This window comes from Rana temporaria, chromosome 1, assembly GCF_905171775.1.
Source record: "Rana temporaria chromosome 1, aRanTem1.1, whole genome shotgun sequence".
Lineage (NCBI taxonomy): Eukaryota > Metazoa > Chordata > Amphibia > Anura > Ranidae > Rana > Rana temporaria.
The window spans coordinates 177,753,018-177,765,447 of record NC_053489.1 but is presented as its reverse complement, the minus strand read 5'-3'; the positions used below and the strand labels follow the sequence as shown (position 1 = coordinate 177,765,447).

At 44.4% G+C, this 12,430-nt stretch overlaps 1 protein-coding gene across 2 annotated transcripts in view; it reads left to right on the top strand.

Annotated features, from left to right (window-relative positions):
• Positions 1-12,234: 12,234 nt before the first annotated feature.
• Positions 12,235-12,430, top strand: part of LOC120924836 (P2X purinoceptor 7-like) — a 4,711-nt gene continuing 4,515 nt past the window's right edge. The window contains exon 1 of one of the 2 annotated variants that reach the window (XM_040335834.1): positions 12,235-12,258. The gene's annotated coding sequence lies outside the window, so the exon portion shown is untranslated. The remainder of the gene's footprint in view (positions 12,259-12,430) is intronic. The other variant, XM_040335833.1, reaches the window with a different exon arrangement.

Here is a 12,430-nt window from a genome sequence, read left to right as displayed (position 1 = left end):
GTACATTCCCTTAAGACCTCGTACACACGACCGAACATGTCTGCTGAAACTGGTCCGCGGACCAGTTTCCGCGGACATGTTCGGTCGTGTGTACGGCCGACCGGACAATTTTCCGCCGGATCGGACAGGTTTCCAGCGGACAAATGTTTCTTAGCATGCTAAGAAACATGTCCGCTGGAAGCCTGTCCGTCGGACATGTTCGGTCGTCTGTACGACTTACCAGACATGTCCGCTCGGCCGAAAGCCCTCGCATGCGTCGAAGTGATTTGACGCATGCGTGGAAGCATTGACCTTCCAGGGTCGCGCACATCGCCACGTCATCGTCGCGGCCACGTCACCGCGTTCTCTGTCCGCGCGGATTTCGATTTGATGGTCCACGGACCGTTTTCATCGGACATGTCCGATGGTGTGTACGAGGCCTAAGGGACCATGGACCCAAGCGTTGTAAACCTATTTTCTTTGCCCAATGTTGGACCAATAGTATTATGTTTTGGTGATTTTCCACACAGGTAGCTAAATTGTGCTGAGACATTTTACAATTCTAGCTGTACATACAAATAAGCCCTGTTGCAAGAATTGGACAGGTTTAGGAAACATTAGTCCAAGAACTGACATCCACAAAAATGGTACTCACTAATTAGAACTTTTTTATTTTTTATTATAGGTGTGACCCTGTTATCTTTTTGATAGCCTGCCACTTCAGCTCATAGCATGTATGCATTCATGTATAAAATATTAAATCTTTTTTTTCCTGGTTTTTAAAGCTGTAATTAGAACTTTAATAAAAAAACATGAACAAGTTATTGAAGAAATAAAAAAGAAAAACGAGAGGAAACTGGCCAGAGAACAGGCAACGCACAGAGAATATCAACGGACTCATGTAAGTAAAATGGGGGCTGGGGGGGGGGGGGCATCATTGCCAGGTGTTTTTTTCACCTTAATGCATAGGATGCATTAGGGTGAAAAAACACGAACCTTTACAACCCCTTTAACCTCCTTAGCGGTGATCCCGAGCGTGACTCGGGTGTTTTTTTATGCTATTATTGGTAACCCCGAGTCACGCTCGGGGTAGCTGTGCAGAGCCTGCAGCGGCGCGGCTTACCTTCTCCTGGCAAGTTACTTACCTTGTCCCTGGATCCTGCGATGCCTCCCCGCTGTGTGAGCGACCGGCATCCTCGGTCGATTCACACAGTGCCTGTGTGTCACCGATCTCCGTTCCCTGCGACATTACGACGCATGGAGGCGGAGAACGGCGCCAAATTCAAAAAAGTAAATAAACACAACATACAGTATACTATAATCTTATAGATAACAGTACTGTATGTAGAAAATACACACCCCCTTTGTCCCTAGTGGTCTGCCCAGTGTTCTGCATGTACTTTTATAAAATAAAAACTGTTCTTTCTGCCTGCAAACTGTAGATAGTCCTTAGCAACCAAAAAGTGTTCCTTTATGTCAAAAGTGATTTTAGAGCAGCTAGAAAACATCGATAATAAATTATAATCACTTGCAGAATTGAGCGATAGCGATTTGTGGGGAAATTCATCATAACAAAATAAAAGTAATGACAGCGACAATTCTGCAACTGAGCAAATTTCAGTGTTTTTGATTTGATTACATTATTGAATAATTTTTATTATAATTACATTATCATTTGTTATAATTATTTACAGTTATTTATTATATTATAATTTATGATTTTGTGTTTCAAACTTTATCATACCCGGGATGTCTACTAGACTCTTGTTTGGACAGATTTAAGTGAGTTATTCCTAAGAATTGCAGGCCTACAGTATAAAACGCCAAATTTCCATGCAAAATAATTGTACCACTTTTGGTACAAAATTCCAGACATCATCATAATACCGCCAGGGAGGTTAAGCTTGGCCAGGTCAAAGGATTTACAGAATAAAAGTTGAGTGGGGAACTCCGGAATAGGTTCTTTATCAGAGGTCAAAGGATTTACAGAATAAAAGTTGAGTGGGGAACTCCGGAATAGGTTCTTTATCAGACCAGTAGGTAGGACTGTGTTATTAGAAACTACAGAGCAGGGGGAAATCAACTTGATGAAATGGGGCAAGCAGACACGGGGATATCAGGAAGGTGCTGTGCCTCAGCTTCTGCTGGTGGACCCGTAATCATATAAAAATGCACCAAAGTGAGAGAATCCAACATTCTGAATCAGATTGAGTGGCTATACATATTAAAAACACTTAATGGAACTTGGCACAATTTTTACTCTTTGTAATGTTCACAACTGTTACCAGAGCTGAAACCCTTTTTTACTCTGCAGGAGAACTTCGCGCGTATACTCGAAGAGATCGCTATGGCCCATGTATCCTGCGTGAGACCTAAAGGTAACAAGTGTGCCTACTAAGTGCAGTATGTATGCGATCACTAACAGTTTTTTCTCTTTCTTCCATAGACGGACACGGCTCTTTATAATCTTGACTTGTGGGTTATGTTCCTGTTCTATAGGAGAGGACTAGGCAGACATGTTAAGTATTCAAAAAACATGTAACTTTACAAAGCTGAACAGAGGTCAGACTCACTGTTTGTGTCGGTGACTGGTCCAAAGAAAGGCCTGGCAGTCTCGTTGGCCACCATTTCTCGGTGGATCAGACAGACGGTAATTCAGGCCTATGCCCTTTAAGGGTGGGCGCCTCCCTTTCCTGTCTTGGTGCATTCAACCAGGGCAATTGGTGCCTCCTGGGCTTTCCGACATCAAGTGTCTGTCTCACAAGTGTGTAAAGTGGTGACCTGGTGGTCAGTTCACACCTTCACTACATTTTAGAAGGGGCATGTGAGTGCATCTTCGCATGCTTGCTTCGGCCGCAAGGTTTTGCAGGTGGCTGTTTAAGGTTGCAACTCCTCTGTTGAGGAGCTCTGGTTTTTGGGGTGAAGTTTGTTTACTGCTGTTCCCACCCCTCATTTTTTTTACATTGCTTGGGGATGTCCCACAAGTCAATATTATAAGGAGCTGTGTCCGTCCATGGACGAAAGAAAAAATGGAATTCTTGTACTTACCGTACAATCCATTTCTCTGAAATCCATGGACGGACACAGCACCCACCCCTCCTTTTTTAAGTTTGTACTGCTTTTTGACGAACTGAGCTGCGGTGTGCAGGGGGTAAGGGGTTATGACCAGAGGGACCGCGCCCTGGGCGGGGCTGTTCAGCTTTGTAAAGTTAAATTTTTTTGAATATTTAAAGCAGCATACATACTAATGCCGCATACACACGGTCAAAATTCCAAAGGAGGTTTGCCCATGTAAAAGTCCAGAAGATGTGATGGCCATCACATTTTGAGAGACCCTAATCTGCAATGTTCAGTTTACAGTTTTTTTACAGTTTTTATAAAAGTGAAAAAAGTAAGAGGAGAGCAGGCAGAGTTCCCACCCAGCATAGCTAATAACTGGTCAGTTTTTAATAGAAAAACAAAGCGACTAACAGGAATGCCAGGGATTTCATACAAGGGAAGCAATACAAAGAACAGGAGACTTTCTCACACAAGTACATGGTACAGCAGGCACATATCATGAATATGTAGTGTTGGGGTAACACACTTTCATACAAGAAAGGACTTTGCTCACTTTGAAAACCACAGCTTCGCATTCCATGCTGTTAAGCTTATGATCTACCAGAACACCCAAATCCTTCACCATTGATTCCCCCAGTACAGGGGTAGCGAATTAGAATTCAAGGAGGTCCGGTGACTAAAAGGTCACATGAAAGATTGTACATGTCTACTTTGCTTTTTTTGCGGTGCAAGTCACGCTATCTGGAACTTTTCTTACTGTTTCCTTCACACAACACTCTACTAATACTCTGTAAATGTCCCCAAATAGTGTTCCCCCTTACATCAGGTGCCCCTTGGAAAGAAATTTGTGCCCTCCATCAGACTACCCCCATAAATCAGTTGCCACCAGCACCACAGTACCCCATTATATTAGGTGTCCCCATCACAGTGCTACTTTACATCAGGTTTCTTCATTAGAATCCCCCTTACATCTGGCGTCTCCTATGAGTGTGCCCCTTTACATTAGGTGTGCTCGTCAGAGTGATGCTTTACATTAGGTGCCTCATCACAGTGCCACCTTACATCAGTTGTCTCCATCAGCGTGCCCCCTTAACAAAATAAGTGGCATGCTGATGGGCACATTTTATGTTGAGGGGCACATAAAAATATATATAGGTTCCCGGTAACGGGATGGGGCGTGGGACTTTATGAATGCATATTGGGTAATACAAAGGATGTCAATTCAGATAAAATCATATTGGTAACTTTGAAACCACAGAAATTATACAAAAAAATTGTGATATTGAAAAAATATAAATGTTTAATATTACAGTCTATTTTGACACAAGACTATAAAAACATAATCACAAAAGAATAACATCATGAAAAGATATATATACGTTTCCCATGCAAATGGTCCTACATGTTTCGCCCATTTGGGCTTCTTCAGGGACGCATGAGTAGCAATAAGAAGACAACGAGCAGCAATAAGTTTTGCAGTTTATATCGTTAACATAGATCTTGCATCGGTAAAGGACATGTAAGTACCTCCAAGGTGATCGCGGATCATCCACTAGTGGCAAGGTGTGTACAGATCAGCTACAGCAGGTGTTGTGCTGTATTGGGTACAGCATGTGTTACAACCAGTGTTGCTTATCTTACTTTAAAAAAGTAATTAGTTACAGTTACATATTACTTCTCCGAAAAAGTAATTGTGTTAGTGACTCAGTTACTACATTGAAAAAGTAATTAGTTACTCAGCAAAGTAACTGACTTTTTTTTTAATATTCAAAATATGTATAAAGGGCTCTCGCGCCTCAATGTGAAAAAGAGGCGACAATGAATAAATAAAAAATTGCTGCTCATTCTAAATGTATATAAATATAAGTATATCTAAATACCCAAGTGAAATGAAAAAAAGAGAGATAAGTGCAATAAATAACAATGAACACAACCAGTGCTGAATGTGTTGCTGCAAGTGCTAAAATGTGCGGATAATAATCCTATATTGCTAAAAAAACAACAAGTGGTAATAAAGTCCCATGAATTAGATGATAAACATGATCTTTATAAATGCAGAGAAGTTTGTGACGGTATCGGTATGATATCCCCGTCAACGTTCCCTTCTTCCCATAACGAAAATCACCCCAATATTCCACGAGGAGGGATATCCCTGGAATCGCCCAGAAAGCCACACATGAGACAAGCTTACTGCTAGAACAAGACACTTTATTGACACAAAAACTCAGCTTATATGTGGTTACAGCCTGTTAGGAACGCCCCCCTCACACAGTGGCGTTTCCCATACAGATTATAGGAGACAAGTCGGAGCCGACCCTGCAGACACGTTTCTTTAGATAAAGACATCAGTGGAGTTAAATACTAGTTGTAACAGCCTGACCACAATGAAGCAATCAGAATAATTAACATGAGCCACTTATCTAATCATTGTAAACAGTAAGGCCGGTCTCCTTCCCACACACAATAAATCAATTACCATTTGAACTAGGGAGCTGGCTGAGGAAGGGTCATTAACATGTCAATAGCTTGTAACACATGAATCCATCTAACCCACAATTTAACCAAGCAGGGAGATTTACACTGACATATCCTTCACAATGGCCCCCCTTTTTCTCCCTGCTCCGGCAAACCCGGTTGGACCTTCCCTGGTCCAGTAGGGTTGACGGGTTCAGAGCTTTTAGTCCGAGGTTAACTCCGTTTGGCGTGACTGACCTCCATTGGTAACTGCTTCCGACTCAGGTATGCCACCGGGTCGTCAGATCACACACCGGTCAGTCCCCAAGTCTTTGTGCGATCTGCAAAGTCACCAGAAGTCAGTGTGAAGACAGCGAATGGGTCTGTGTGCCGCCGTCTAGGTGTCCCGCTATGGGAGGGGGCAGGTTATGGCTCTGAAGTGACAATCACAGGAGATTCATAAAAAGAAAAAGTTATATTTGTTGAAATGCTGTAGCACTGGTGCTCAGAGTCCGGGGGGGGGAAGGGGACTCAGAGCCCCATAAGGTCAGCCACCCCCTGCTCCCTCCGCAGCCGCCGGTTCTCCTCTTGGAGCTTCTCCAGCTCCATCTCCAGTTCATGGAGCCTGGGGGGGTCAGCCTGCTGTGACCTCAGGTGGTTGTTCTCCTCCTCCATGCGGCTTATGCACTCCTCCAGCTCTATGTACTCACGGATCAGCTCCTGCTTGCTCATGTCCTGCAGGCTCTCCACATGGTCCTTCATCATCAGGAACTGGGTGGTGGTGTAAGGGGCCACCGGTGGGCCCTTGGCGAACATCTCGGCCCGCATCTGGGACGCCCGCTGCGATTCCATCTCCTCCAGTCGCTTCTTCTCCTCCCAGGTCCGCTGGTTAAATGACTTCCAGGACCTCTTCTTCTTGGAGGGTAGCTGGCGGTGCCTCTTTCTGCCCAGCTCCCTCCAAGGCCCCTCCGGCTCATGGCTGTCGCCCATGACCAGCTGACAATGGTGTTCCCTGTTGTCCGTAATAACAGATTGTACCATGAGGGCTTCGTAAGGGGTGCCCAATGGTTCTTCCTGACCCAGCTCCTGGGGATCCCAAGCTGAGTCTACACAATGGGCTGCTGCTGGTGGGCGGTACCCAGGTTGAGACCAATTTGACCTGGTGTTGTCATTCATGGGGCAATTCTGCTTGAAGTGACCCAACTGTTTGCACCGGAAGCAGCGTTGTTCGTTGTCCTCCTGGCGTGGGTAGCGAGGGCTATATGTCATCGGTCTGTTAGGCGGTTGGTATCTAGCGGCTGGTGGGTGTGAGGGCGCCGTTGGTTGTGAGGGTTGTACCCGTGGTGTGACCTGGTTTGTCTTGCGAGTATCCGCATATTCATCCGCCAACTTCGCGGCCTCTGGTAGAGTCATGGGCCTGCGATCTCTCACCCAATCCTTGACGTCCGTCTGGATGTGATTGTAAAATTGCTCCAGGAGCATTAGTTGCAAAATGTCCTCTGCGGTGGTGGCCTGGCTGCTGTTAACCCAGTTAGAGGCGGACAGGGACAGCTGGCATGCCCATTCCGCGTAAGAGTCTTTCGTGGTTTTGCGTGAGTCCCTGAACTTCTGTCGGTGGGACTCTGGGGTTACTGCATAACGAGCCAGGAGCGCTTCTTTAACCCTGGCGTAGCTATGGATATCCTGATCTGGCACGGTCCGGAAAGCATCAGAAGCTTTGCCTGACAGTTTGCCTGACAATATTGAAACCCACTCTCCTCTAGCTATTCGGTGCAGGTTACATTGTCGCTCAAAATCCGTCAGGTAGTTATCAATCTCACAGTCCTTTTCATCAAAAGCTTTAAAAGCGCTAAACGGAATCTTCCTTGCGTCTGCTGTGCTGTACTCACTGTTCGTAGAAGGTGCGGCTGCTTGTTGGACTGCTGCCAGTTTTAACTGTAGCTCTGCGTCCCTTATTTGTTTATCCTCCTGTAGCTCTGCGTCCCTTATTTGTTTATCCTTCTGTAGTTCTGCGTCCCTTATTTGTTTATCCTTCTGTAGCTCTGCGTCTCTTATTTCTTTAGCCTTCTGTAGCTCTGCGTTTACTAACATGTCCATCACTTTCAGCACCACATCCGGCGTTGGGTTCGGGCCGAACCAAGCTAGCTTCTCTCTCATTAGCTTGTTGGCTGGCGATTCCTCCTCCTGAATCACTGGTGTCTCCATCTCTTGTACTGCTGGCGTTGCTGCAATCCCGTCCTCCTGGTCTAGCTCCATTGATTCTGCTATGATGACCCGCTTGGTTTTGTTGCTAGCAATCCTTCCACGAACTTCCAGTAGTTCTTCCAGTGTCTGCTTGGAATCCGGGTGTAAAGGGGAATAGAAGGGAAGATCCCGCTGCTACCAACCAATTGTGACGGTATCGGTATGATATCCCCGTCAACGTTCCCTTCTTCCCATAACGAAAATCACCCCAATATTCCACGAGGAGGGATATCCCTGGAATCGCCCAGAAAGCCACACATGAGACAAGCTTACTGCTAGAACAAGACACTTTATTGACACAAAAACTCAGCTTATATGTGGTTACAGCCTGTTAGGAACGCCCCCCTCACACAGTGGGGTTTCCCATACAGATTATAGGAGACAAGTCGGAGCCGACCCTGCAGACACGTTTCTTTAGATAAAGACATCAGTGGAGTTAAATACTAGTTGTAACAGCCTGACCACAATGAAGCAATCAGAATAATTAACATGAGCCACTTATCTAATCATTGTAAACAGTAAGGCCGGTCTCCTTCCCACACACAATAAATCAATTACCATTTGAACTAGAGAGCTGGCTGAGGAAGGGTCATTAACATGTCAATAGCTTGTAACACATGAATCCATCTAACCCACAATTTAACCAAGCAGGGAGATTTACACTGACATATCCTTCACAAAGTTTTTCCACAAATCTTCTAAAAAGTTCTTCATAAAATGAGCTCACAGAGCGCTTACCTTCATGCACAAAAAAATTACTCCTTAAATGCACAGCTCTCAGCTCTCTGTTTGCACTGACAGGGGATGGATGTCTCCCACTTATCTGATCGGATTTCCTCCTGGTGTCCAGTGGTGAAGGCTAAATCCCCAGTATGTTCCTCGATGGCGATTAAAATAAATAAAGAAAACTTCTCATGGTGAAATACGTTTAAAATGTTTAATAAAGCATAAAAAGATCTGCTTACAAGCGGTGTAGTGAAAACTGTGCAGTAACACAATACTTCCGGGTATTGTGTTACTACTGCACAGTTTTCACTACACCGCTTGTAAGCAGATCTTTAAGCTAGAACTTTTCAGAAGATTTGCAAAATCATTTACTACTGCGCTGATCCTGTGCAAAAATAATTAGTGTAAAAAAATACATATGTATATAATATCACCAATACGCTATATGCAATCCCAAAAAATATATATATAATAAATGCGTGAACAATTAAAAAGTCCAATTATTCCAAGTTCCAAAGTTTAGAACTTTGGAACTTGGAATAATTGGACTTTTTAATTGTTCACAATTTTAATTGTTCACGCATTTATTATATTTTTTTTTTGGGATTACATATAGCGTATTGGATCACCCTTTGTTTGAGCACATTGGTGATATTATATACATATGTATTTTTTTACACTAATTATTAGACTGAAGGTGTTATATTCACATTGTTTACAAAAGTATTTTTGCACAGGATCAGCGCAGTAGTATATGTTAAACATATACAAACACATATTTTCTTTACCATTTCACCTCCTGGAGGTGCCCATTGTAACTGCAGCAGATATAAATTGTTTAATATTATTGCGCGCCGGTGACACAACACACACAAAATCATTTACTGTAGCCTCCGAGTCCTTGTACCTGCAGGCTGCAGTGTTGGGGGGTGTACTTCTCTCCTGGAGTCACGCTGCCTGGCTGGCTGGCCGCCGGCACCATGGTCCACCTCCTCTTCACAGACTCCAGTCTGGCTGCTGCGCCTGTGCGTGACGTCACGCTTGGTGTGCTTTGTCTCCCGTTTTGAAGGGGCCAGCCGTGCATGATGTGACGCGTCATCATGTCCCGGCCGCGAATCGCATTCATTGGTCCACTGTGATGTCCATCATGACAGCACACTGGCCAATGCTGGGATCGCGGGCGGGAGTGTCTGTGACGTCGATGGACGCTCTGCTGCCATCTAGTGCCGGTAAATGTAATTGCAGTAACGCCGCCCAAGTAATGGGAATGGCGTTACCGTGAGGGGAAGTGTAATCAGGTAGATTACTCGTTACCCTCAAAAGGGGCATCGTTAGGTAACGGCGTTTATTTAAATGCCATTACTTACAACCCAATAATCTCATGTAGACCAAGGTCAGCCTGTGAACCTATATGAGGAGTATACAAAAAGTGTGTCATAGGGAAAGATGATTTCCTATGAAGATGGTGTTATACAGAGCATAGTACTGGAAAAGGGATAATATGTTTAAGTATGCGACTTGATCCTGCTAAAGGACATTGAGTCACTATGTTAATTAGTTTTGATTGGATGCGGGCAAATAACATTGGCGGCTATACTTGAATAGTTATCATAATATAGGATTAAAGAACATAAATGAATAAATAAATCAAATATATCAAGAATGAATTATATCAAGGAAAATGCTCCTAATCTATTATACGGAAAAGCTGAACAAGACTTACATGGTGATGCTGCTGAAACCAACTAAAACCGGGGAGGACAGAGGATGATGGTATGGTCTTCACTGGAAGGTATATAAAGCACTGGGGTAGTTATGCCACATCGACCATCTGATAGATGGTGTGAAGTAAGAGCACAGAAAAAAACAGGAAAAAACATGAAAAAATATATGAATGGTGAGACCGAATAACTGGGACAGAATAAACACATTGGGGCAGATCCACATACATCTGCTGCGCCCGGTGCAGATGTAAGATGCGCTACGCCGCTGTAACTTACTTGGCTTTGGTTTGAATCCTCAACGAATTTGCGCCGTAAGTTACGGCGGCGTAGTGTATCTCTCTCGCGTAATTCAAATTGGGCGGGTAGGGGGCGTGTTTCATTTAAATGAAGCGCGTCCACCGCCCCTAACGAATTGCGCATGCGCCGTCCGTAAAAACTCCCAGGGTGCATTGCTCCAAATGACGTCGCAAGGACGTCATTGTTTTCAACGTGAACGTAAATGGCGTCCAGCCCCATTCACGGACGACTTACGCAAAGAACGTAAAATTTTCTAAATTAGACGCGGGAACGATGGCCATACTTAACATTGAGTACGCCACCATATAGCAGCGTTAACTTTACGCCGGAAAAAGCCAAACGGAAAGGACGTAAACAAAATGCGACGGCCGGTTGTACGTTCGTGGATTGTCGGAAATAGCTAATTTGCATACTCGACGCGGATTACGACGGGAACGCCACCTAGCAGACGCTGGAAGACGTACGCCTGTCGGATCTAACACAGATGCCGTCGTATCTTGTTTTGTGGATACCAAAACAAAGATACGACGCGCAGAATTTGAAATTACGCGGCGTATCACGAGATACGCCGCATAATTTCTTTGAGGATTTGCCCCATTATATCTAATATAAGTTGTGTATGAACACCATAAAGTACCTCAGAGTAGAGCACTCACAGAGGGGAGGTAGATGACATCTTGATTCCTCTATAAGAGCATCTACAAAAAAATAATGATAATAAAGCACATGCACACCAGGGCACATAAGTTAGATAGACTAGTCTCAGTAGGTTTGCGTGCAAGTGCAGACATTCGCATTCAACCACAGAGGTGTATTAGAATTACCTAAATTAAGCTGTCCGAGATAGAGTCCTCCCCGGAATGGCCCGTGCAGCGTGTAACGCTGACAGGCGCTTTATGTAGGATCCCCAATGCGTGCGGAGGTAGGGCACGGGCGTATGACGTGATGTACATCATGACGCAGGAGTGGACATGAATAATGTGACAGAGGAGATGCGTGTGATCCGCCTTCTCCAAGTCCCGCCACCATAGTGCACGTATGCAGCTCGCGCGGCATAAAGGCACGCCCCATGGGCGGGGCGCGTGTTGGATGATGATGCCTGAGTGCAGATTGGCCTTTGACGCGGGAGTGTCACAGAGATAGGGCAACCACAACACCAGAGCCTCCGCTGTGATTCAGTGCTGAAAGGACAGCTACTGGTGGTTGTGGTTGTGGTTGCAGAATTTTATCTGTTAAGAGGAAGGGTAAATGAAAATGGGCCTGCTGTCATTTTTAAGCAAGCTGCAGACAGGCTTTCAACAAGTTTCAAGTAATGCTTAAAGGGGCTGTAAACCCTCAAGATTTTTCACCTTAATCCTTTCTATGCATTAAAGCGGGAGTTCCGCGGCAAAACACTTTTTTTTAAAGAGCATTTTGTAACGCTGGTGGTACAAAGTAATTAGTACTCACCAGTCTAATCCTCATAGCCGCAGGCATGGCGATATCCCTCCGAAAGATGATTTATAAAATATTATCATGGACATTGCCATCTTTAGTCAGGGCACTCTGAAGCCGTCCTGCAGTATCTTCCGGGATGCGGTGAATGCTGTCCCAGCATTCACCGCTCTATCCCGCGCATGCGCAGTGTGACGGCGAGGCGCGCCGTCAACACTGCTGAGTTGCTAGGACAACGGCCGGCAGCGTCCTGAAAAGGACACTCCCCGCTGTGCCTAGCATATAAATGCTTTTTTTTTATCAGCGAGTGCTCAGAACGCCCTGAGCTGCTGATACAAAGGTTAGGATTTATTATTTTTAAGATTTTACATTTAAATAAATAATAAAGTAAAAAACGCATAACTTTTTTAGTGTTAAAGTTTATTTAATTGTAAAGAGTATAATAAATATTTAAATTGATTTAAAAATATATAAATACATTTAGAATGCATTATTGAATTACAAAAAATAAT